General features: G+C 40.3%; 1 long non-coding RNA gene across 1 annotated transcript in view; it reads left to right on the forward strand.

Moving 5' to 3' along the window:
- The first annotated feature begins 611 nt into the window (after positions 1–611).
- The window catches only part of LOC134475148 (uncharacterized), a 166,057-nt gene continuing 138,864 nt past the window's right edge, over positions 612–27,804 (forward strand). Inside the window, exons 1-3 of the long non-coding RNA XR_010046110.1 lie at positions 612–680; positions 19,096–19,271; positions 21,634–21,701. This is a non-coding gene — a long non-coding RNA (uncharacterized LOC134475148). The remainder of the gene's footprint in view (positions 681–19,095; positions 19,272–21,633; positions 21,702–27,804) is intronic.

Consider the following 27,804-nt stretch of genomic DNA (forward strand, 5'->3'; position numbering starts at 1 on the left):
TTTTTTGGTGGAAATAAAAACATAAGAAAGCATTGCAGGTTTCTGTGGCTTGAGTTTTCAAGTCTATATGGAAGGAATAGGAGAGCCAGAGCATGTTTGACAGTGACAGAGAAATAGCATGCAGCTACTGACAAAAGAAAAACACACACACATGATTTTCAGTTTGCAGTTGCCAGCGATGGATGAAGTGAGTGTTAAATGTCCATGAATCAAGGGATAAATTGCTGGTAAAAGGAACAGGAGAATGATGCACAGCTCAGGATTCTCTTTGAATCCCTCAGTCTGAATACAGTAACTTCCCTGATACTCTTTATGGTGAAATCTCAGAGAACAAAATGGAAGATAGCCAAAACTTACAGTTTATCCTTTTATCAAATTGTGATGACCACCGTGATCGTCAAGGGTATGAACAATGTCCATGTGTATTTGTGTGTGTACGGTGTGTGTGTGTGTGTGTGTGTGTGTGTGTGTGCAGGGTGTGTGTACATGTGTGTATTCTAGCACATGTATTTTATGAAATTCCTTTCCTCTTCATAAAATAGAATGAACCAAATGTTGAACGTGGCAAACATTTATCTTCTAGTGTTAGACTCCTGCTTGTCCTTCCTTCAGGTTATCTTCACCGTCAGGAGAAGGAACACACAGGCACAACTAGGAGACCCATGTCTACCTCTGCAAATGTAAGTTCAGTATTTTTTCTGCTTTGTGTTTGCCAGAAGACAGTTGGTGCTTACTTCCTATGCATGACTTTCTTTCCTTGTGACTGGGACAAAGCAGTTGACAGCAGAGAAGTGGTAAAGTTTGCTATGTTTCACAGTGTCAGTCCCTGGTGAGCTGGTTGCAAGCTAGAAACAGGGTAATGGAGGGCATCGTGGAAGAAAGGCTGCTCTCCTCATGAAGACCAGGAAGCAGGGGGAGAAGGGAGGAGCCAGAGAGAGACATCCATTCCCCCAGGTTCATGGGCCCAGTGGTCAGGCTCCTAGCTATAAGTATCTCTGTGATTTCCTCACATTCTAAAAGCCCAGCCTATAAGTGTAAGAGATGTTAAGAGGGTATTCCAGATCTCAACCATTATTATTCAAAGATTAACTAAAGTACAGGTTACATAGATGAAGTGACCATATTTGTGTGAATTTACTAGACTGTGTTAATTTGATACATGCATGTGGATAGCTATTAACTCAGCTGTGATAGCATATATATCAAAATACACCTTTATCATTCCTTTGCAGTATATAACTTGTAATCTCTTTCACTGTTTGATAAATGATATGGAATATGTGAAAAATAGTACTCAATTCCAATATTTGAACATTTTATTATTCTAATTTTATTGATTGAATTTATTTTTATCTCTACTGCTAATTTTACTAGCTCCCTTTCTTAAATTCCGTGTGCTTCACAGTGCTAAAATACAATTCCATTTACTCTGAGGGTGTCACTTTACTTTTCACTTTTGTATTTTAGTTGGTTTTCTCTTATTCTTTCATATTGCATCAGTAAAGTGAGTTTTCCCCTTTAATAGGTGAATGCAACATGATTTTCTGAATTATTTTTAAAATATATATTAGGTAACATTATTATACATCTGAAATGTTAATTTCATATTCTACTCTGGCCTATTCCACTTCTCATCACTTCTCATTTTTATTCTCTGTGTCATTAATCTAGCGCATCCAGTATGTCCTATGATTCTGATACTATTACTTGTGATTCATCTTAAATTGAGAATTTCAGTTGAATTTTTTTCAGTTGTATTTCTAATAAGTCTATTTGTGCATTGACTTCTAGGAATTCTTAGTTTATTTTCCCTAATTCTCTTTTTCTACTGCAGCAGTGTATCATATGTTGCATAATGATTTCCTCTTGGAATCATTCAGTTCTCTATTGTATCTTATTTGACCTCATTAAATAATAAATTATTTGATTAATTCAGCTCCTTATTTGTATCATCTTTAATGTAATTGATTGTTTTCAGTATTCTGGTTTCAAATTCTTTGATATTTCAATTGTGATATCAGTAGAATTGGTTTTAGAGAACTGCAAATATTGTGAATCTGTTTTCTTGGCTCTCTGATGAATCTAGTGTGTGTGAGTTTATGTGTCTGTGAGAGACAGACAGAGAGAGAGAGAGAGAGACAGAGAGACAGAGAGAGAGACAGAGAGACAGAGACAGAGACAGAGACAGAGAAAGAATGTGTGTGAGTGTAATATGTTGAAGTTTGAGGATCACTGGGGTTGGAGAGTGAAAGACCTATTGTGCATAAACCTTTTGAGGAAGTGCCTTATTCATTGTGATGTTTCTTAGGCTGTCAGGGTCCCAGCAGGAAACAATGCAGTCAACCCTTTGTTCTCCAATTTGGCACTAGATTGAGCTCTTAGCACTGTTTCTGAGGACAGAGTAACCACCAAGTATATCGGTATCTGAAAAATAATCCATAAATTCACGTGTAATTTAAAACTTCTTTGAACTATTCTCCAAGTGTTTCATTCCTCAGGAACTGACAGAGGAAGTAATAATTTGGGACCTACTAGGGGAGCAGTAGGCTTTAATGAGAATATTCTTGTATAACAGAAATGAGGGATGGAGTATGTGAGAGACTATGAAAAGAGAAGGAACAAACAAGGGAAGTGAATTTGAATGAAATGTGAGAAAAACGTAATGAGATTATCTCAGTGAATGAGCAAGCAGGTGCATGTGTCTGACAGGCTGGCAGGCAGAGGAAAGGGGTCTGTAGGCAGACAAAGGCGTCTTCAGGTTTCCTGGCTAATCCTGACAGGAGCCAGGTAAAGCTTTATTGGAGGGAACATTAAGAGTAAGGCGGGGCTGAAATACAGAGCAGTAGTTAGAGTCAAACTTGGGCAGATGCAGAAACCAGGCAGCCTGCCACTGAGAGAGCTCACCTTACTCTGAAAGCCTTCTCTTGTCACCGTCAAATACATATGAGAATAAATAATGTAATCATGTTGTTCAACTACATGCACTCTTGTTAGTGTTTATCTAACAGCATCATCAGTCATTTGAATAAGAGTTATAGTTGATATAGTAAACACCATTCATGAATATGTGAGCATTTACCCTAGGTATAGGAAGTTACGAAAAGTACTCCGTATAATACTGGAAATACACTCGCATGCACACACACACACACACACACACACACACACACACACACACGTATCCACACAGAAAATGTGATACTTAGAATCCTGCAAGAGGATCAGCAATCCTACAAGTGGTACTTCAGATTAGGAAGTAATTGTGAACTTGAAAAAGAAACAACAAACCGCTAATGAGAAATAACATTAAGAAAAAGGAATGAACAGAAGTCTAGAGTAACTTCAGGACACTATGAAAAAATCTGAGAAAACTGAGCCATCAACAGTTAATACTGTTTTCGCAATAAGAAACTGAAGAAGCCATTGGCTATGCAGTTCAAAGCATCCTGGGAAGGACAACTCTAGAAGAGTCCTCAGTATGTGCACAGAAGGAATACTAAATGCAAAAATTTTAAATTCAGTGTGAAAACACTGCATAATAATAACTTTAAAGTACTAAAGAAAACTTATACTATTGCAATTATAACTTTCAGCCACATATAATAATAACATTTATGAGAAAATAAAGAATTGGGGAAGATTGATTTATATTATGCAAAGTTTCTCATGCAGGAGGTTGTTCAATAAGGGTTGACCTATATAGTCCATGTTTACTGTTTTCCATCACCTGAGTTCAATCTCCAACACCAAAAGAGAAGTTATTTCATATATCATTATGAATACATGAAATTATTTCATATATTAAAGTGACCTTAATATATCATGAATTTTAAAATAAAAGGTCATTACTGCATGAAAAAAGGAAACATATCAAGAATAAAGATATCACCAAATCTTCAAAAAACTTAAAATGGAAAGTAAAATATAGTTTCCTGTTAATGAGTTTGATGATGAAAAAGCAAAATTCTTTAAAGGTACATTAGAAAAAGAGAGATAATAAGAGTAATTGCCTACTTCATAAGTGCAGTAATTTTATGAGAATTATTCATAGGAATGAAATATTAGTAGTAGTTTTTCCTTTGTAAAGCAAATTCTCACCTACCCTTCCCACTGGAATGATGGACAACAGATTGCATGCACTCTCTTTTCATGTGAAAGATGCTAATAAGAGTATTTAAGAAGAAAAAGATAGGGCATCCTGGGCACTGAATTACTTGCCCAAAGCAGGCAAATTGAAAATAACCTGAGCAATAGGATAAGTATGAAGCAGCAGGAAAATCAGTGACAGCCATCAACGCTGTTTTATGTCAGACGAGTCTATTTCTGAAAATTATATTGTGCTAGGAAAGCTGTTTGCTGGTGTGATTAGCCTGCCTGTAATCAGGCACCATCTGATAAGTGTTCTCTCCACTGACCTCTGTTTTAGTAAATGTAACGGCAGTATTACTTTCTACTCATTAATTATTCGGATGCAAAAACGTGTTCATAATTTGTTGCACAGCATTGTAGTTTTTAAAAAAATCATATTGTATTTCATAGCACATTGACCTTACAGCAAGAGAGACAGCATGATATCTTCAATTATTTCAGAAATAATTTCCATTTTGTGATATGTGTAGTGATATAAGAAATGAGTGGGCAAAAGGAAATAGTTCAGATGTTCCTTCTAGCCAGTAGATTGTATTATGCTTACTTACTAACATGATATAAATGCTTTGTACCCTGTGTAATAAAGGACATAACATATACCTAATTTATTTAGAATTATAAAGTTTCCTGAATTTATATATTATTTGCAGTGTCAGATTCTATTGATGTGTTTCATACCCAAAACCAACAGCAAACTTTCAAACTCATACACATACATAAAAATGAATGTAAGAGTGCTGGGGTGTAGCTCAGGGGCACAAGTGCCTGCCTGTCAAGTGTGAGTTCTTGAGTTTGATTTCCAGTACCAAAAAAAAAAAATCATGTAAGGAAGAAATCACATATAGTAAACATAACTGAAAAAAGACAACAGCATGTAAATGTATGAAACTGAAGACTTTTATGTTTTGAGAGATGAGCCCGAACATTTTAAATAATACATACATACATATTAAATTATTAATTAAATTGCAAAGAAAAACAACTAGAAATATGTACAAAGATAGCATTCATAAAATGTAGATACAAACAAATAATAAATGATAATTTTCTATAACATTCATGTAGAACAGTGTGTGATTTTGTCACTAACTCAGAAATATGAGCAATACAATAGAATGTAAAATATACAAATGAATTCATCAAAAGTTTTGAATTAGTAAAAGACTGATAAACGTCAGTCCAAATAGAGTTTTTGTATTTTACTTTGGATATGCAAAGTACAAATATAAAGTGTATTCAATATTAAGACATATTAGCTTCCTAAACTTAACAGTTTAATTTAATTTAATATTTAACTAATATTTAACTAATTTAATATTTAACTTTATTTAGAATGCAAAGTGGATAACTTCTTATCTTTTTTAAAACTTTGTAGGTTTTGTGTTTATACATTAACAAAACAGTGCTATTGCCCTACACGTTTGACATCAATCTTCTGCCATATTCTGTCATTCCAAAGTGTGGGTGAGGTGATCACTCAAAGCGAGAGACCTGCTCCTGTCCACACTCTGGCAGGAGCTCATATGCAGATCTCATGGAGTGCTGAGGCCACCTGCACATGCTGGTCTGGGCAGTCAGTTGCCTCTAAGATTTATGATTGTTTCTTGGCAGTGAGTGTGTTGCTGGCATGCTTGGATCGGGGTTCCCGAAGAAGGGACACCTTGTAGCTGCAGGACAGAGAGGCATTTTTTAGTCTCCCAAGAGCCCTGCCTTGAGTCTGCCCAGCAATGCCTGCCCAGCAGCCCAAGTCCTGTTATCACAGGCAGCAGTCACCAAGCAACATGATGTGTGGACAGCAGTGGCGCCATGGGCCTGGGCTGTCTGCAGCAGTCCAGGAAGGAGAACCCCCAGCCCTGGGCTTTCCCACAATACCTGGCTGGTCCTCACCTTTCATTGTCAGTCAGCCACTTTTTTGAGTTAAACCAGTTTTGAAAATTTTCCTTTGGCTTGAAGTTGTATTTTCTGGCTGCTACCTGGCAAAGTTGAATCTCCTGAAGGACTGTCATTTCCTGGGGCAAGAGGGGCAGGCAGCATACTGAGAGGGCTTGCACTGGCAATGAGGTGGGGGCCTTGCCCAGAGAAGGGAGAGTTAAGGACTGGTCTACAGGGCTTTCTGTTTAGTAGTCCCCTCTGCTTCTCTATCTCTTCCAAACCCAAGCTGTTGTGAGTTGGGTTGAAACAGCCCCATGTCCAGGTAGTTACACATGTTTCCAGTGTCTTAGGCACATACTCCATCAGGATGGTTTTCATCTTTTCTGTGCAAAAACCCCTCCTACTAAAACCAAGATGCAGAGGGCTGGGGCTAAAGAGTGTTCAGCCCATGGGGTCTCTGAATTCTGCCTCCCTCCCTCCAGGAACTGTAGGACACAGTGGCTTACTTTCTTTTTTTTCTCAAAGTTCATCAAATTATCCTGCAAAAAAGATAGCAGATATTCATGAGAAGGACTGGAACGTGAATAGCCCATCCCTACCTGTGGCCATTGTGCATTGTGCCTAGACCCATGGGGGTCAAGAGTGCATAGAAATGGATGAGGACCCAGGTCAGGTTTGGGCTCTGGAGAGGACATACATGAGAGCTGAGGCTGAGGGACTTAAACCCAAAAACCTGTTGAGAGCAGACTGGAAAACTAGGGCCTAAGAAAGGAAAGAATACTAGCCATATGGACTTTGGGGAACCTATATCTCTACCCTCCCTTGCTCATCAGCTGAGGGAGAGACTGAGTTCAGCTCAGCCAAGGCCCTATGCAGCTTTGTGGCAGGGCAGCTTCAGGGTTTGGATAAGAGAGACTCAGGGTCATTTCAGAGGGTCCTTCACTCATGGGCATGATGGACTTGGTGCCAACAGCACACAGGGCCAGGTGTAAGGATCTGACAAGAGTAGGTTAGCTGGGGACTAAGGGTTAATGCCAGGAGCCTTTTGTTTCAAGTCCAATGATCCTGTTCCCACACTTGATACCCCAAGGATCACTCACATCCACATACTCCTCCATCGCAGTGTCCAGCATCACCAAGTCAGTCAGGAATGTGCCAAGGAAGGGGACCAGGCCCTGTGCCATTGGGAGGTAGTGATGATGAGTCCCCACTCCCAGGTCCCACTCGAGGCCTATAAGGTCCCCTGACATTTGATGCACCTCTCTCCTGTCCCTCTCTGGGACACTCACCTACTTTCCTTCAATTCTCTCACTTCTGACTCTTTTCTTATGACATTAAATATCCCTAATAACCTCCATGGCAATTGTTTTTCTTCTTGGATACCAAAACTAGGGTGTTTGCAAAAGACATATTCTGAAGCCTTTTGTAGTTTTGACCTTGGGACAGGGCCTTACTAAAGCACTGAGTTGCCAGGCTGGGCTTGAAGATGTGATCCTTCTACCCCATCTTCCCAGAGTGCCATGAATAACGTCACAGCCCACCATGCATAGATTAAGTGGTAAAAATTGACTTGTATCCCATGGGCCCATATCTGCTCTAAGCAAAGACCCTCTGGGGCTTGGCTCAGGCTGGATGGTCTGGAGGGTCTCCTGCCCTGAGAGACCTCACACCCACCCTAGCACAGCTCACTCACCTTCTTCTTCTTCCACTGCCTCATCTGGGCTCTCTGAGGGTTGGTCTCCAGGGTGGCCTTCTTGGAGAGCCCCACCTGCCAGGGTCAGGCAGGGTTAGTGACATTTTTCTCTCCTTACAGCCCTGTCCCTCCAAGCAATGCCCTACAGGCCAGTCTCCGGTCAGCTGGTAAAACATCTGTTACCCTCTCAGTCTACTTCTAGATTCAATCCCAGCTTCCATGACTGCTTGGAAAGTCACCCTGGGCATGTGGCCTGGAAATTCTAAACCTGCTCCCCCGTCTCAACATACACCTGCCTCATAGCCTCTCAAAGCACTCAGCTTGTATAATTATCATTGCTCTTAATGTCACCTTTCTGAGGAGGATCCAGGAGGAAGCACATGAACTTGCACTCATTGCCACAGTGTGCTCCCTGCACTAAGCTCTCAAGTTTCCTCTCTCCAAATGAGGAGTCAGGTTCAAGCAGGCCAGTGACTTTCCCAGGACACTATGAGGGCAGCCAGCTGTTCCTGCCAGCTCAAATAAAATCTCAGCTGCTTTTACCATATATTCCAGCAGCACCCCTAATCACCATCCTATCCTCTGAGCTCCTGGAGTGTGTCCAGGTACCCTGCCATGCCCATGCAGAGTGGAAGAGTCAGTGACCTATCATGTGTGAGAAACTCCTTCCTGGCCCAGGCCCCTCAACCTATGGACAAACAGCTAGATCAGAGGTGACATCCAACTTCATCTGGTCCTAGGAATCTGCCAAGGGAGATCTTCTGACACGGTCTCTGAACATCCATTTAGAATGTGGTCTCCTCAAGTGTCATCTATGAAGGACAGGGCAAGGAATTCCCTGGGAAGTGGAGTCTGAGCTCTGCTCACTAAGGATCCGCTATTGAATATGTGAGACCTCAAGTTATTTCTCAGTCATCAGGAGTCAGTGCTGCTGCCAGCTGGGCTCTGAAGTAGAAATCTGAAGACCCATCAGTTCAGGCACAGGGGCAGAGAGAGAAACGACAGCACACCCATGAATCAGTCCCAGCTGCACCCAGTGGGACATGAGCTAAGCTTCCCTTTGTCCACTCATTTCCTAGCATGGCAGCCAGCGACTTGCTGATTCTACCAGTCCACCAACCCTTCCTGCTCACTTAGCCTTTCTGAGAGCCCAGAAGCTTACCAAAACTAGAATTTCATGTGCCCAAAGCCTCCAGCCTCACCAAGGACAAATCGAGCTGCCTTCCTGTGATTCCCAAAGATACAACTGGAATTTCTCAAATTATCAATGAGGAAAAGACAAAGAAATGATAAAACAAATGAGAAATCCATATCTGCCCCCGAACCTCTTCCAAAATTGCTCCTTTCTCTCTTTGAAATGCTTTTAGCCCAGATCCCCTTCTCTACCTTAATAAGCAGATTCCTGTTCTCTGCAGTGTCTTTTGTGCACAGGTCTGTGAAAAGTTTTGATGTTTTCCTGTTTGAGAGAGAAACCATAAGGAGGAACTGCAGAATAACAGCAGGCATGTGAGTTCAAATTCTTTTCACTTGAGAACCAAAGGAAACCAACTACCTGGATGTGCATTTCTAACTAAGTTCATATAAAACCTATGCAAGCCCAAGGACTGGGATAGGAGCTCTCATTTGATCATCCTGTCCCTCTCATTTTAGCTGACCATAGAGTTGGTCTGTTTTGACAGTTATGGTTTCAACTGGACAAAGAGTTCAACTGCTGCTTAGTGATCACTTGAAGAAAGACTTTTTATGAACAATTGTGCATTACATTAAGGAACTTGAATCCTGAGAAGGAAACCCTAGCATCAAAGCAGAGAGGGTTAGATATCCCACTTACAAGGTGACTCCTACCCTTAGTGCCCCAGATCTTTCCAGGGCCATGCAGAGGGCAGAAGGTAGATCTAGTCTACCGTATCTGTCACTTATCTACTGCGGTTTCCTTATGAAGATTGGCAGACCCACCTGGACACTTCTCCCCACGTCTCGCTCAAACGATGTATGGGTGCAGTCTGCAGAGCAGAGATGATGGCATGCAGTGAGGAGAAGTTCCTCAGTTTCAGACACTCCTAGGAAGGCAAACAACACAGTCATTTCATGTGGGCTTGGGGCAGCTGGAGATCAGCCTGTTGCAGTTTCAGCTGTGTCAGATGGTTTAACCCTTCTCAGTGAGACGATGCCCAGGGTTCCCCACAAGCAACTAACTGAGTGCCAGAATGAAAGTCACTAGGGCTCAAGTTACATAACTGTCATTGGTAACAATTTTAGTGAAAGTCAAAGAAGAAGCTGAGATAGGATGATCACACCCTTCATGCCACATGACATGTGAGTCTAGATCAGGCAGGACCCATGTCAGGCAGGACCAAAGGATTGTACATCTCAGAAAAATCTTTTAAACCTAAGATCTGTTGAATGAGGGGCAGATCCTAGATCTCCAGAGAAATTGTCAGTGCCCTGTCACAGCTTACCCTGGCCACCTTTATCCAGTGCTCCACGGTTTTGGCTCTGTCTGTGGCCCGCATGCCAGGGACACCAAGGCAGGTGGTGATGACACAGTTGGCCACCTGGTTAAACTGGGCGATGGTGGCCCGAACGGTGGGTGCCAGGTGTTCATTTCCCTTTTTATTTCGCTGTGTCCAGATGGAGCCCAGGCAGTCACAGGGCACTACCTTCTTGAACAGCTCCTGTGGACAAATGTCACATGGGCCTAGTCAACCCCAGCTAGAGTTGGCAGTTTCAGCTGGTGACAGGCAGGTGGCTGAGGTCTGAGTTAGACATCATGAGCTCGAGATAAGGACAGAGTTTTGTTCTCTCCCCACTTTTGGAGGCCAACTGAGGAAGACCCAGGACCCAGCAATGATGCGAAAATGAGTTCGAATTCCTCCTTGACCATCCTCAAATTTCCAGCAATAGAAGGTTGTCAGTCCTGTTAGTTCTGAGATTATTTTTTCTTTTCCTAAACTCGTCTGCCCTCTGCTCCTATGTTCACTTGAATGCAAATTTCCTGTGACAACTATGACTAGAGGATGTGTCTGGCTGTCTGATGTAGAAGGTAGTGTACTTCAAATGCCTGCCAAGTGGTAATTGTGGCCATGTGTTCTGGGAAGATGGCTATGTGATGCATACCCCTACGTACATCTGTGTGAACACCCTATTTTGTCATGAGGGCCTGATCTCTGTCCTGCTTCCATTTTTCCAGTCTTAGTTGGACTTCACAATCACTTTGTGAAGCTGCTGTCCTCAGGGCCTCATCTCCATTGCCTTCATCCACATGAGGACAGGAGTAGCTTAGGGGCTAAGGATCAGTAAGGCGTCACAGAACATAGGACATGGAACTGTGGTCTCTCATCGATCCATGTAATCTGGTCAAGGAAAGGTTTGACTGAGATGAGCATACAGGAGAAGAGGCTGCCCCTACCCTGCCCACTGAGCTCAGCTGCTCACCGCATCCATCCGCGTCAGTTGTTGAGCTACTTTCTTAGGAGAGAGGGCTAAGAGCACCTCCTGCATGGACCCATCCTCCATTTCAGAAGACAGGCAGGAGGGCTCTACAGCTGGCTTCTGTTGCTCTGCTCTCTCCAGCAGAGGCTTTGACTCTACTGCTGGCTCTGTCTGCAAAGCAGGTTCATGTCGCGGGTGACATGGAGCAGGAGCTAGAAGGGGGAAAGCTTAGCAAGTTAGTCACCTATCAAATGCATAAAAGACACAGCTACTCTTTTGGGAATTCCAATGCCCAGTTGAAACCCATGAAAGTCTTCCAGACTGTGTTGTTTGTGCCTCACCATCTGTTAAAGCAGGCTCCAGGTGTGCTCCACGTGACTTTGCCTGCATGCAGACCTCTGAAACTGTGAGTTTCGGAATGTACGGTGGATGGTACCATTCGGGCCAGTTTTCAAACATGGAAGAAATTGTGCTGGGGAGAAATGAATGAGCAGGAGTCAGAGGCTCAGAGTTGCCTGTTACCCTGTCTCTCCAAGACAAGCTTGTGTTTTGCCTGGTCCTGTCTCTCTGCCTTGAGGAAAGCCCAACCCACCCCCCAGCCCCCTGTGAATGTCCTAGCATTGCTGAGTCTGCCTACAAAGGCAAATTCTAATCCTATGAGTCTCTACTTCATTACAATCATTCTTTCCGAAAGAAACAGTTGCAAAATTCCATGGATTTGATCTCCCAGGTTTGGGCTTCAAGCAAATTTGACAGCAGTCTGTGCATCCCAACTCCAGCCTGGCCCCTGGTTGCTCTGAGTAGGGATGGACATGTTGACATGGCGATCCAGCAGAAATGAAAGCTGCTTTACTCAAGATGAGCCTCCTAGGTACTGGCATTGAAGCTCATTCTCCACTCTCCTATTAAAGGACTCTAACAATTCCACCTACAGCACTATCTGACTCTTACTTCTGACAAGAAAAACCCAAAACCATGTCTCTACCATAGAATCAAAAAATATACCAGGGACTAGGGATTTAGCTCAGCCGCATAAGCGCCTGCCTTGCAAGTAGGCAGTCGTGAGTTCGATCTCAGGTACCGATAAAAAGGAAAAAGATCTATCTATCTATCTATATATATATATATATATATATATATATATATATATATATACCAGCACCAGGATTCTGTCACTGTCTCTATTACCAAAGTCCTCATATCCATCACTCATTTCTCACCACTCCCTCTGTTCTGAAATTCTTCCCAGTCCTGAGCTGTGTGTTGCAGCCTCTATATTATTGTGTGCAAACAGTAGAATTTGAGCTCAGCAATGGTTTTCTTGGATCCCAGCATTATGCTCTGTGTGCAGAAATGTCACTGGGTAATGTAACTGTTATATAGATGCAGGTTGAGTGAACGAAATCGCTATGTAACTTCTTTTGTATCAGTCATGCTTGGAGGCTCCCCTTTCTGCACCCAGTGGTCCCTTGTTTATTGTGTATCAGGAGAAACACAAGCTAGAAAAAGCCATAAATGTACTTCAGACGTGGAAATCCTGCCTGCTGTTACAAGTTTTTATGCATATTAATGGACATGGGATATGAGGCAGAGAACCTCTTCTCTGGAGACACAGAAAAATACAAACATGAATGAGGACAGCTTGTCCAGCACCCTTTCAGCAGGCCAAGGTAGACGGCACTGGCCTAACACATATTATGGTATGTATCCATACAAAAACCCTGTGAGGTTTGCTCCTTTCCTTTCCTAGTTTTCAGAGGAGCATAGAGAGGAGAGCTGCAGTTGCATTCCCGAAACAGTATGTGATGGTGTGTGTACTGTGCCTTGGCGGGTGCACTCACCTCCCGAAGAGCTTGTGCACAGAGTATGGAACGATGTCAAAGTCCCAGGAGGAGCAAAGAAAGTTGGTAAAGTATGAAATGGGTCTAATTAGGCTTGATGGTACCAAAAACCCAACCAACTTCTCCCATTGTTCTGACTGGAGAGTCTGCGCCCTGCAGGTCACTGCTTCCTTCAAAGTAGACTCAATGTTACCCTGGAGAAAACAAGGAGAAACATATAGCCAGGAGCAACAGCATGAGTCACCAGAAGATTGGGATCCAGAGTTCGGACAAGAAAGACTCAAACATTTATGTTTGTGAATGCAGCGGTGGTGGCGTGGGTGTGTGTTTCCATAGTGAAAACGATTCAAATATTTTCACTCAAAATTCAGAGTTAGGACCAGGGAATGCTAAACAAGTTGTGTCTTTAAGGTAGTCTCTGCTGTGGTTCAGCAGCCCCGGCCTTTATTGATAACTTACATGAAGAGCGTTGTCCAAAATATCCCTACTGTGGAGAGGAGAAAGTAAAAGGTTCTGTATGACAAGTGACTGTTGAGTGGCACACGTGTCAGGACTGAGAATCACCCATAGTGAGTAATGTGTAGACTTCCTCCTAAAATACTTGGAATGTGGGCTGCTGTTGATATAGACTGGAAGGTTCTGGAGTAACCAACTTCCCTCCACATTGATAAGGATGGTGCATGGGACAAAATTCTGGAAAAACTTTTTAACTGAAGCAGTACAGCTGGTTTGCCCTAGATTAGTTTAAGGGGAGCCCTGAGGATCAGTACTGCAACCTTATTTCCCTTCAAAGACACAGAGATTTTGAGATGCAGGGTGGCCTCTGAAGAAACCTTTCTGGGAAGCACTTTGACATGCAGTTTCTGGAACTGTTGTTAAAACTGCCACTTGTGTCATTGTATGTGACAGTGCTGGACACTAAACACCACCTACTAGGACACACAGAGTCACGTCCTGCTCACTGCACATGATTGAGAAGTGCCATCTGGTCCACTCATGGTAAAAAATTAGCTTCTGCCAGAATTTACCTTTCTTAATGGAATATTGTGCAGCCATGGGAGGCCACATCTGATATCTGCTATGGCTACAGGCATAGGTTTTTATTTTCTTTTTTTGGTACTGGGAATTGAGTGACATGTTCTTGATGTGACACTATTGAGAAATGTGCAGAGCAGCTTAGCAAAGTTTATATTTTTGTGAGTGTACATAACTCATTTGTTTGTGGAACCCTCCTGGTAAGAGTTTGGATGTGTAGAAGGCCCAGAAAGGTATTGGAGTTGATTGCACATGGGATACTTGGAGCAGTTAAGTAAACACTACATCAAACCAAGTTGTCCATATCTTGATTTAGAGGGAAATGATTCAGAACATACTTGCTCTGATTCTACAAATGCATGATATGAAACTTTATACCTATTTAAGTGAACAAGGGTTATAAGGAAGACCAGATTCCTTTGGCAATGGGACTACAGGTCATTTCTATGGTCAAGCCCTAAGCCATGACCCGGGGAAGTTATCTTTCTTTGATCTTAGTGCTGGTCAGCATGAGTTCTCACCTGTACAGACCCTTGTGTGCTCACTTGCACCCTAGACCAGCACTGGCCACTGTTGGAGTTTTCATGCTCCTGCTCTGGGTTGATGGAGACCGAGTTGCCACATGGTGTGCTGATGATCTGCACAGAGCTCTGCCAAGAGAGTACCTGACATTTGAGCCACAAGTTATCATTCACTCCTCCTGGCCATCCCCACACAGCCCCCTCATAGAAAAATCTCTCCACGTTAGGCAGCATAGGGCGGTATATGTATAATCTTGAGACAGAGAGGTGCGAGAGGACAGCTTGAATCAGTTGATTAACCTCCCATCAGATAAACTGATCCCCAATAATCCCGTAACTATAGACCTTCGATGCCTGTCATACTTCCAACCATGAAGTAGGAAATAGGAAGTGGACAGGTCAAAGTTGGGACACTTTAAATCTCCCCCTGTTTGGGTCAACCCCTGCACATCCCCCCAAATCCATTGGTGAATGACTGCCCTTAAGAGGCTGGCATTGGCATGGGGTTATCTCTCTTACTTGTCGGCTCCTCCTGAACATTAGCTTGAAACATCCACAGTGAGGTGGGAACCAAGATCTGAAAAGGCTCTGGTTCCTGTGCCTTTTGCGGCTAGAACTTTGGAAACCAGGAAAACAGCAAAAGCTCATCTTCTACTCTTGAATGTCTCCCTCCAAGTGATCAGGGCAGGAGATAGATTCAAAAGTGTGGAGGCTTGGTTACCAGAGTTCCAAGCCTTGTTGGGTTCTATCACCGAGGTCATGAGGTCATTTCTTCAAAATTCCATTACAGTTAGGATGAGGAAGGGGATGAATGTTAGGGTGAGGGAACAAGATGGCGTTTGGGTTGAGGTTTGTTGGGATGTAGTGGAGGTTTAACATGAGATTTGCACTGTGTTATGGCTGAGAATGAGAGATGAAGTGTTAGAAATTAGGTTCCAGGTTTTTGAAAAGTATTTCCTTCTTAGTACATCCTTGCAGTAGCTGTAGTTACACACAGTGGGGAGTAGGTGCACATTCACCGTAGAGTTGTTTTGTAATCCCCTTCCCTCTTCCTCTTCTAAATCCCTTTTGCTTGATTTCATTAATGTTATTAAACTCATCTCATGCACAAAACACACAGTGCTCACATTCACTTAGCAGATTAAATTCCTGCACATGGCATATCTTTATTCTCTTTATTTTCCGTTATGTGTAGATAGTACATTTTCTTTACACAGTCACCAGTGGATACACAGATGGCTTCCTTGATTTTGCTCTTAAGACCATGCTGCTATAAACCTTGGCTCTTTCTGTTACTCAGGATTTGGGTAGGGATTAGCATTGTAATTGAGTTTAGGGTTTGGGTTTAGGGAGATAAAGATCTAAGGGGGATGTGGGACATTTTCTTGTTATTGAGAATAAATAAGCAACAGTCCCAATTTATGAGGAGATGTTTATTTGAGCTAATGGTTTTTTAAGGGTTCAGTTTTGTTTGGGGGAATAAGTAAAGGAGGTGTATGGTGCAGAGTCAGCTTTGGGATTGGAATGAGGGCTAGCTTAGGCCCACGTTTAGGGCTACAGTAAGTGCTAAAGGTATTAAATATAGTGTTAGGGGCAGTGGTTAGTGGTTAGGATTAGATTTCAAAAACAGAGTTCGGGTTCAGATTAGGAATTAGGGCAGGTTTTAGTGATTAGTCTTGGGGATCAGTGTGAGTTTCCAGTTGGGAGTTAAGGTTAGGGTTACATTTATGATTAATACTGCAGGATACAGGTCCAGTTGGGATAATATCAGTGTCAGAGCTGGGGTCATATTTAGGGTTCAAGTTAGGGTTAAGGTAAAGTTTAGTGTTTAGGTTTTGACATTGGTTGAGTTTAATCTGTGTTTATAGAAGCAGAGTTAGGGATAGGATGAATGGTGGAGGACTATGGTTAGTTTTCATCTCTTTTGTTTTAGAGTGAGGGGTGGGATTAGGAATCAGAGTGGGTGATGTTGTCAGTGTTATTGTAGGGTATTGTCAGTGTTAGGGTAGGGGAGCATGAGTAATAGGTTTGGGGTTACTGCTCATTTATGCTTAGCTCATTGCTTAGTTTTAGTGTTATAGTCAGAGTCTTAGGGTTATAAAGTTAGGGTTAGTGTTATGTTAGAGTTAGGATTATTTTCTAATAGGATGAATCTTTGGGGAGGGTTAGTTCCTGATAATTGTTGGGTTATATATAGGGGTCGGTGTACTGGGAAGATGAGGTTTATGCAGAAAAAGAACAGATGTGAAAAACAACAACAACAAAAAAATGAAACCATAAAAACAAAGAATTTTCCTGGATGTAAAGGATGTAGCATTCAGTTAAGGACATTATCCAACTGGATAGAAGAGCCATTCCAAGCCAAGTACTTTCTAAAAGAGATGAACTTCATATGTACATGAAATTTTAAAAACAGTAAATCAATGTGGAAACATTCCAAAAAGGAGTAAGAATCACAATGCAAATACCATAATTAGAAGTGCTGTAACGGCTGTATTGATATCAGTTGAAACAGAGTTAAAGAGAAAGACTGTGAGCATACGAAGTATTACATTTAGTAAAGAAGATCCACAGATATCAGTGGGTAAGATGTGCCACTTGATTCGAGGAAAAATGTGATATCATGTAGGAGAGCAACTCAATAAATGAAAAGCCTTTTTGGTAGCTAGATATTATTATGGAAAATGTCCTACATCTGTACTCCTGAGATAATATTGAAGCCTGCACAAATATTTTAGGAAAATATTCTTTTTGTCCTGTATGTTTTAAGAGTACTTTTGTACTGTATATAAAGGAAGCTCTAGAGGCAGAAATAGTTTACAGAATGAAAAGTACCATAATAATTTAAAGATGAAACGAGCAAAACTCTGAAAATTTAAACCTTTTTCAGAAATACACATTTGCAAAAAAAATGAGGTATGAGCAGCAGTGTGCAGAAAATGGTAGTGGTGAGCTTTTCTGTTGTGTCTTCTAGGACTTGGGCAGTAAGGAAGGTGCTATTGTTAAGTGACTCAGAGAAGCAGATATCAAGGAAAACAGTAAAACATGAGTAAGCACAAGGTTTCCCATAGCAGGAGGAGAGAGCCCCCCACCTGCTGGAGAATCCAACCCTTTCAGTTGGTTCAATTTTATGAGTGGAATGAGGTTTTGGGGAAGTTATTTTCCATTTAGATCAAACCTTGAAAACTGCTAAGATGTAGTCTTAAAAATCTGTGAGAATTTAAAGAATGTGATGGATGCCTGTGCTTTAGAGGACATAATGAAATGGGAACTAATTCACCCCCGTGACCATCTCAGTGATGGCATCAGGAATTTGAGCACATTATCATTGGTATCCAAACCATATAGCATGATTTATTTGTTACACATTGCAGAACCTGGAATCAGGTAGCAGTGAGCCTGTGGAAAACCATCTGAGTTTACCTGATCATGGTTTTCCTTTAGATAAGGTGATGTTTGTTTAAGCCATTCAGATACAGTGATATTATCTATGATTGCAACTATGGGAGTGTCATGGTAGGGAAGTGAAATGTTCCATAAAACTAAAGGTTTTGTTGAGAGTCGATGGGGTTTTTGGAAAATGATCAGATAATCAAGGCAGCAAGAATAGGTGGATGTCATTATAGGCAGGTGATGGATAAAGGCAATAGCCTTATTGGGTCATGGGGGTGAACATGAGGCATATATGTGTTCCCCGAATTTTTCCTGTCTGACTCCTGGACTCTTCTTTGGTGCCTGGTTGCCATGCTGAGACACTTTCCTCTTCCTGGCCTTTTCTGCTCTTTCTGACTTCCTGCAGGTCTAAAGTGAGAAAAGGTAGGCCATGGACTGCAACCTGTGGATTGTGAACCAAAATAAGCTTTTTGTCTTTCAAATTGTTTATGTCAGGTTCTCACACAACTAGTGACATTTTAAAATCTAAGGAAATTTTATGCAATTTGTACTTGTGAAAAATAATAGCATTTTATTTTTTAACTTGAATTAGAAATATTATTACAGATATTTAATAGAGTGACACTCTATTTATATTTAGATTAATCTATCTTTTATTCATATTAGCATTAAATTGTGTTTATACCTTTGAAAATGACTGTATGCATGTTTTTCAATGAATTCTAGTTTTATGCAGCTCACTCAGTTTTCTCATATAAGACATAACTATCACATGTAATTCTTGTTGATTTATGTTTTCATCAGTAAAATATTCTATAAATATGCAGAAATTTTTGCAAATCTTTCTAACATACTACCCAATATCTTATTTTTTCATTTTGTTTTGACCTTTTTGTTAATTCATTTAGCAATAAAATATTCTCTCATTTGGATGAATGCATAATAAACCTGTTAGAAGTTTTTATAATAGGGTTAGTTCTTCTTTAGTTCATCCATGTGTATACAGATCTGGGTTTGGGTTACTACTGAGGGCAGTAAATCGGTGTCACTGGAAACATTTAAATCAGAGCTAAACAACCAGGCCATTGGGATTTTATATGTAGAAGTAAATGAGGATTTTGTTCAGGGAGATTCTCAAAGATCCTTCTCCTGCCCACAGTTCTGGTGAATGTGATGGCTGTGTGGCTTCTCCAGGTGTCCATGCACTGTAGAAGAAGAGCTGAGCTTCCTAGGAATGCTGCGTTCCGCTTCTCCAAAGACCCCACTGTTCTGCTGTCATTCATCATATGCTATCAGGTGTTGGTTGGAGCTGGTTGGGCATTTATCCAGGTATTGGTGAGTAAGAGTGGTTTTGAGTGCTCCTTCTACTTGTGTAAAACATATAAACATAAATGTAGATCATGTAAACAATTAATTATCATATGTCAGGAGAGAGAAGAAAATGAATGACTCAGAGATCTCAAAGTGTAATACATTTTATGCACCAGTAGAAGATGTAAAACGTTCATTGCAGAGGGGCAGAAATATAAGAATAGGGAATGAAAAAGTAATTTTTAAAAGACCAAGGATAACTCAGCATTTATTATATTGTATAATTCATCTAGTTATTTAAATGCATTACATAAATTCATTCTCTCAGCAACTCTGAAAAGCCGCTATGCATCATTAACTCTTTCTTACATCTGAAAACAACACTGGATATGTAGTAAGTTCCATGAAGTCAACAGCCATTGAGTAGCAGACCTGGGTCTGACTTACAGGGTCCATTTCACTTTGTTGCCTTCTGCATATATTTGATTTGGTAAAAGGAAATTCAAATTTCATGCAATTTTCTTTTTCCCATTCTGTCTGTTATGGCCAGGGAAATAGCCTTTTAGTTTCTCTGATCTTTGAAGGCTTGGAAGTGAACAATGTAGATATTTCTTAGGTAATTCTGTTGCATAACTGAGCAGCTATAGCTCAACTCAGTCCACAATTAAGAGTCATGGATCCACTAGGGAGGGAAAGAGAAAGCACTGTACAACTCAGGGGTTACACAGCAGGAGCATATGTGTGTGTCTTTTCATTGGTTGGATGAATATGTACTGAATTGCACGAGTGAGTGTAATCAGTGTAAACAAACAAAGTCAAACCCAGACAAAACAAAACGCAAGGAAACAGCATCTGCTCCCTAAACTTCCAGAGAGAAAAGGTGCATCTGCCTAAATTGGTTTACTGCTTGTTTTTTTCTTAGGGTTGCAGCCATTTGTCAAAGATATTCCCCTAAATCCAGGGATTTAAAAGTGGTGAAAGTCTTGTATCTTGGTTTGAATTTCCACATAGAATATAATCAATCACAGCAAAGAATGGGATCCCAGTAATACAAAACTTATCCCAGGAGTTTATTAAATACTTATATTAGCTACTGTTCAGTTCTTTCTCCTGCTGTGAATGTGCAGATCATTTCATACATTAGGGCAATCAGGAAACAGAATGAAGATAATTGCAGGGGGAAAATTATTGGAAGAATTTATTTCTGATAAAGAAATTATATCCATAATACACAAAGAAATTTAAAAACTCAATAATAAGAAAAGAAATCATGAAATCAAAATCCATTCTTTTTTTTTTTTTTTTTGGTACTGTGATTAAACTCATGCCTGCATGCTTGCAAGGGCAGGCACTTATGCCATTGAGGTAAGTCCTAGGCCCGAAACCATGCAATCAAGAACAGGTTTGAGATATGTGGTGAAGGAGGTGTATGAGCACCAAGTAGATGCATAAAGTTTCAGATGAACGTATACTCATAACTTCAAAGATATTCAATGCTTATCTCATGGCACTGATGCATTGCAGATTATCTCTAACCTCCTGGGAAAAACGATTTCATTTCCACAGTACATCACTCACTAAGGCCCTGCGATGAAATCCAAAGTCAGGGTTTGAGTAAGAGAAAAAAGAAAAAAACCTTAATATTTGCAGTTTTGTGTAGCTAATGTTCTTCCTGGCTGACATCTGAAGAAACGGCAGAATGTTGAGAAAGTGTGTAGGAACAATTGTGTGTAACAGAGTTATTTAACGGGGCCAGCAAAATATTTTTTTGGTGGAAATAAAAACATAAGAAAGCATTGCAGGTTTCTGTGGCTTGAGTTTTCAAGTCTATATGGAAGGAATAGGAGAGCCAGAGCATGTTTGACAGTGACAGAGAAATAGCATGCAGCTACTGACAAAAGAAAAACACACACACATGATTTTCAGTTTGCAGTTGCCAGCGATGGATGAAGTGAGTGTTAAATGTCCATGAATCAAGGGATAAATTGCTGGTAAAAGGAACAGGAGAATGATGCACAGCTCAGGATTCTCTTTGAATCCCTCAGTCTGAATACAGTAACTTCCCTGATACTCTTTATGGTGAAATCTCAGAGAACAAAATGGAAGATAGCCAAAACTTACAGTTTATCCTTTTATCAAATTGTGATGACCACCGTGATCGTCAAGGGTATGAACAATGTCCATGTGTATTTGTGTGTGTACGGTGTGTGTGTGTGTGTGTGTGTGTGTGTGTGTGTGTGTGTGTGCAGGGTGTGTGTACATGTGTGTATTCTAGCACATGTATTTTATGAAATTCCTTTCCTCTTCATAAAATAGAATGAACCAAATGTTGAACGTGGCAAACATTTATCTTCTAGTGTTAGACTCCTGCTTGTCCTTCCTTCAGGTTATCTTCACCGTCAGGAGAAGGAACACACAGGCACAACTAGGAGACCCATGTCTACCTCTGCAAATGTAAGTTCAGTATTTTTTCTGCTTTGTGTTTGCCAGAAGACAGTTGGTGCTTACTTCCTATGCATGACTTTCTTTCCTTGTGACTGGGACAAAGCAGTTGACAGCAGAGAAGTGGTAAAGTTTGCTATGTTTCACAGTGTCAGTCCCTGGTGAGCTGGTTGCAAGCTAGAAACAGGGTAATGGAGGGCATCGTGGAAGAAAGGCTGCTCTCCTCATGAAGACCAGGAAGCAGGGGGAGAAGGGAGGAGCCAGAGAGAGACATCCATTCCCCCAGGTTCATGGGCCCAGTGGTCAGGCTCCTAGCTATAAGTATCTCTGTGATTTCCTCACATTCTAAAAGCCCAGCCTATAAGTGTAAGAGATGTTAAGAGGGTATTCCAGATCTCAACCATTATTATTCAAAGATTAACTAAAGTACAGGTTACATAGATGAAGTGACCATATTTGTGTGAATTTACTAGACTGTGTTAATTTGATACATGCATGTGGATAGCTATTAACTCAGCTGTGATAGCATATATATCAAAATACACCTTTATCATTCCTTTGCAGTATATAACTTGTAATCTCTTTCACTGTTTGATAAATGATATGGAATATGTGAAAAATAGTACTCAATTCCAATATTTGAACATTTTATTATTCTAATTTTATTGATTGAATTTATTTTTATCTCTACTGCTAATTTTACTAGCTCCCTTTCTTAAATTCCGTGTGCTTCACAGTGCTAAAATACAATTCCATTTACTCTGAGGGTGTCACTTTACTTTTCACTTTTGTATTTTAGTTGGTTTTCTCTTATTCTTTCATATTGCATCAGTAAAGTGAGTTTTCCCCTTTAATAGGTGAATGCAACATGATTTTCTGAATTATTTTTAAAATATATATTAGGTAACATTATTATACATCTGAAATGTTAATTTCATATTCTACTCTGGCCTATTCCACTTCTCATCACTTCTCATTTTTATTCTCTGTGTCATTAATCTAGCGCATCCAGTATGTCCTATGATTCTGATACTATTACTTGTGATTCATCTTAAATTGAGAATTTCAGTTGAATTTTTTTCAGTTGTATTTCTAATAAGTCTATTTGTGCATTGACTTCTAGGAATTCTTAGTTTATTTTCCCTAATTCTCTTTTTCTACTGCAGCAGTGTATCATATGTTGCATAATGATTTCCTCTTGGAATCATTCAGTTCTCTATTGTATCTTATTTGACCTCATTAAATAATAAATTATTTGATTAATTCAGCTCCTTATTTGTATCATCTTTAATGTAATTGATTGTTTTCAGTATTCTGGTTTCAAATTCTTTGATATTTCAATTGTGATATCAGTAGAATTGGTTTTAGAGAACTGCAAATATTGTGAATCTGTTTTCTTGGCTCTCTGATGAATCTAGTGTGTGTGAGTTTATGTGTCTGTGAGAGACAGACAGAGAGAGAGAGAGAGAGAGACAGAGAGACAGAGAGAGAGACAGAGAGACAGAGACAGAGACAGAGACAGAGAAAGAATGTGTGTGAGTGTAATATGTTGAAGTTTGAGGATCACTGGGGTTGGAGAGTGAAAGACCTATTGTGCATAAACCTTTTGAGGAAGTGCCTTATTCATTGTGATGTTTCTTAGGCTGTCAGGGTCCCAGCAGGAAACAATGCAGTCAACCCTTTGTTCTCCAATTTGGCACTAGATTGAGCTCTTAGCACTGTTTCTGAGGACAGAGTAACCACCAAGTATATCGGTATCTGAAAAATAATCCATAAATTCACGTGTAATTTAAAACTTCTTTGAACTATTCTCCAAGTGTTTCATTCCTCAGGAACTGACAGAGGAAGTAATAATTTGGGACCTACTAGGGGAGCAGTAGGCTTTAATGAGAATATTCTTGTATAACAGAAATGAGGGATGGAGTATGTGAGAGACTATGAAAAGAGAAGGAACAAACAAGGGAAGTGAATTTGAATGAAATGTGAGAAAAACGTAATGAGATTATCTCAGTGAATGAGCAAGCAGGTGCATGTGTCTGACAGGCTGGCAGGCAGAGGAAAGGGGTCTGTAGGCAGACAAAGGCGTCTTCAGGTTTCCTGGCTAATCCTGACAGGAGCCAGGTAAAGCTTTATTGGAGGGAACATTAAGAGTAAGGCGGGGCTGAAATACAGAGCAGTAGTTAGAGTCAAACTTGGGCAGATGCAGAAACCAGGCAGCCTGCCACTGAGAGAGCTCACCTTACTCTGAAAGCCTTCTCTTGTCACCGTCAAATACATATGAGAATAAATAATGTAATCATGTTGTTCAACTACATGCACTCTTGTTAGTGTTTATCTAACAGCATCATCAGTCATTTGAATAAGAGTTATAGTTGATATAGTAAACACCATTCATGAATATGTGAGCATTTACCCTAGGTATAGGAAGTTACGAAAAGTACTCCGTATAATACTGGAAATACACTCGCATGCACACACACACACACACACACACACACACACACACACACGTATCCACACAGAAAATGTGATACTTAGAATCCTGCAAGAGGATCAGCAATCCTACAAGTGGTACTTCAGATTAGGAAGTAATTGTGAACTTGAAAAAGAAACAACAAACCGCTAATGAGAAATAACATTAAGAAAAAGGAATGAACAGAAGTCTAGAGTAACTTCAGGACACTATGAAAAAATCTGAGAAAACTGAGCCATCAACAGTTAATACTGTTTTCGCAATAAGAAACTGAAGAAGCCATTGGCTATGCAGTTCAAAGCATCCTGGGAAGGACAACTCTAGAAGAGTCCTCAGTATGTGCACAGAAGGAATACTAAATGCAAAAATTTTAAATTCAGTGTGAAAACACTGCATAATAATAACTTTAAAGTACTAAAGAAAACTTATACTATTGCAATTATAACTTTCAGCCACATATAATAATAACATTTATGAGAAAATAAAGAATTGGGGAAGATTGATTTATATTATGCAAAGTTTCTCATGCAGGAGGTTGTTCAATAAGGGTTGACCTATATAGTCCATGTTTACTGTTTTCCATCACCTGAGTTCAATCTCCAACACCAAAAGAGAAGTTATTTCATATATCATTATGAATACATGAAATTATTTCATATATTAAAGTGACCTTAATATATCATGAATTTTAAAATAAAAGGTCATTACTGCATGAAAAAAGGAAACATATCAAGAATAAAGATATCACCAAATCTTCAAAAAACTTAAAATGGAAAGTAAAATATAGTTTCCTGTTAATGAGTTTGATGATGAAAAAGCAAAATTCTTTAAAGGTACATTAGAAAAAGAGAGATAATAAGAGTAATTGCCTACTTCATAAGTGCAGTAATTTTATGAGAATTATTCATAGGAATGAAATATTAGTAGTAGTTTTTCCTTTGTAAAGCAAATTCTCACCTACCCTTCCCACTGGAATGATGGACAACAGATTGCATGCACTCTCTTTTCATGTGAAAGATGCTAATAAGAGTATTTAAGAAGAAAAAGATAGGGCATCCTGGGCACTGAATTACTTGCCCAAAGCAGGCAAATTGAAAATAACCTGAGCAATAGGATAAGTATGAAGCAGCAGGAAAATCAGTGACAGCCATCAACGCTGTTTTATGTCAGACGAGTCTATTTCTGAAAATTATATTGTGCTAGGAAAGCTGTTTGCTGGTGTGATTAGCCTGCCTGTAATCAGGCACCATCTGATAAGTGTTCTCTCCACTGACCTCTGTTTTAGTAAATGTAACGGCAGTATTACTTTCTACTCATTAATTATTCGGATGCAAAAACGTGTTCATAATTTGTTGCACAGCATTGTAGTTTTTAAAAAAATCATATTGTATTTCATAGCACATTGACCTTACAGCAAGAGAGACAGCATGATATCTTCAATTATTTCAGAAATAATTTCCATTTTGTGATATGTGTAGTGATATAAGAAATGAGTGGGCAAAAGGAAATAGTTCAGATGTTCCTTCTAGCCAGTAGATTGTATTATGCTTACTTACTAACATGATATAAATGCTTTGTACCCTGTGTAATAAAGGACATAACATATACCTAATTTATTTAGAATTATAAAGTTTCCTGAATTTATATATTATTTGCAGTGTCAGATTCTATTGATGTGTTTCATACCCAAAACCAACAGCAAACTTTCAAACTCATACACATACATAAAAATGAATGTAAGAGTGCTGGGGTGTAGCTCAGGGGCACAAGTGCCTGCCTGTCAAGTGTGAGTTCTTGAGTTTGATTTCCAGTACCAAAAAAAAAAAATCATGTAAGGAAGAAATCACATATAGTAAACATAACTGAAAAAAGACAACAGCATGTAAATGTATGAAACTGAAGACTTTTATGTTTTGAGAGATGAGCCCGAACATTTTAAATAATACATACATACATATTAAATTATTAATTAAATTGCAAAGAAAAACAACTAGAAATATGTACAAAGATAGCATTCATAAAATGTAGATACAAACAAATAATAAATGATAATTTTCTATAACATTCATGTAGAACAGTGTGTGATTTTGTCACTAACTCAGAAATATGAGCAATACAATAGAATGTAAAATATACAAATGAATTCATCAAAAGTTTTGAATTAGTAAAAGACTGATAAACGTCAGTCCAAATAGAGTTTTTGTATTTTACTTTGGATATGCAAAGTACAAATATAAAGTGTATTCAATATTAAGACATATTAGCTTCCTAAACTTAACAGTTTAATTTAATTTAATATTTAACTAATATTTAACTAATTTAATATTTAACTTTATTTAGAATGCAAAGTGGATAACTTCTTATCTTTTTTAAAACTTTGTAGGTTTTGTGTTTATACATTAACAAAACAGTGCTATTGCCCTACACGTTTGACATCAATCTTCTGCCATATTCTGTCATTCCAAAGTGTGGGTGAGGTGATCACTCAAAGCGAGAGACCTGCTCCTGTCCACACTCTGGCAGGAGCTCATATGCAGATCTCATGGAGTGCTGAGGCCACCTGCACATGCTGGTCTGGGCAGTCAGTTGCCTCTAAGATTTATGATTGTTTCTTGGCAGTGAGTGTGTTGCTGGCATGCTTGGATCGGGGTTCCCGAAGAAGGGACACCTTGTAGCTGCAGGACAGAGAGGCATTTTTTAGTCTCCCAAGAGCCCTGCCTTGAGTCTGCCCAGCAATGCCTGCCCAGCAGCCCAAGTCCTGTTATCACAGGCAGCAGTCACCAAGCAGCATGGTCTGTGGACAGCAGTGGCGCCATGGGCCTGGGCTGTCTGCAGCAGTCCAGGAAGGAGAACCCCCGACCCTGGGCTTTCCCACAATAGCTGGCTGGTCCTCACCTTTCATTGTCAGTCAGCCACTTTTTTGAGTTAAACCAGTTTTGAAAATTTTCCTTTGGCTTGAAGTTGTATTTTCTGGCTGCTACCTGGCAAAGTTGAATCTCCTGAAGGACTGTCATTTCCTGGGGCAAGAGGGGCAGGCAGCATACTGAGAGGGCTTGCACTGGCAATGAGGTGGGGGCCTTGCCCAGAGAAGGGAGAGTTAAGGACTGGTCTACAGGGCTTTCTGTTTAGTAGTCCCCTCTGCTTCTCTATCTCTTCCAAACCCAAGCTGTTGTGAGTTGGGTTGAAACAGCCCCATGTCCAGGTAGTTACACATGTGTCCAGTGTCTTAGGCACATACTCCATCAGGATGGTTTTCATCTTTTCTGTGCAAAAACCCCTCCTACTAAAACCAAGATGCAGAGGGCTGGGGCTAAAGAGTGTTCAGCCCATGGGGTCTCTGAATTCTGCCTCCCTCCCTCCAGGAACTGTAGGACACAGTGGCTTACTTTCTTTTTTTTCTCAAAGTTCATCAAATTATCCTGCAAAAAAGATAGCAGATATTCATGAGAAGGACTGGAACGTGAATAGCCCATCCCTACCTGTGGCCATTGTGCATTGTGCCTAGGCCCATGGGGGTCAAGAGTGCATAGAAATGGATGAGGACCCAGGTCAGGTTTGGGCTCTGGAGAGGACATACATGAGAGCTGAGGCTGAGGGGCTTAAACCCAAAAACCTGTTGAGAGCAGACTGGAAAACTAGGGC

The sequence above is a fragment of the Cavia porcellus genome, unplaced genomic scaffold, assembly GCF_034190915.1.
Source record: "Cavia porcellus strain 051 isolate PalLab524CR breed Dunkin Hartley unplaced genomic scaffold, mCavPor4.1 scaffold_136, whole genome shotgun sequence".
Taxonomy (NCBI): domain Eukaryota; kingdom Metazoa; phylum Chordata; class Mammalia; order Rodentia; family Caviidae; genus Cavia; species Cavia porcellus.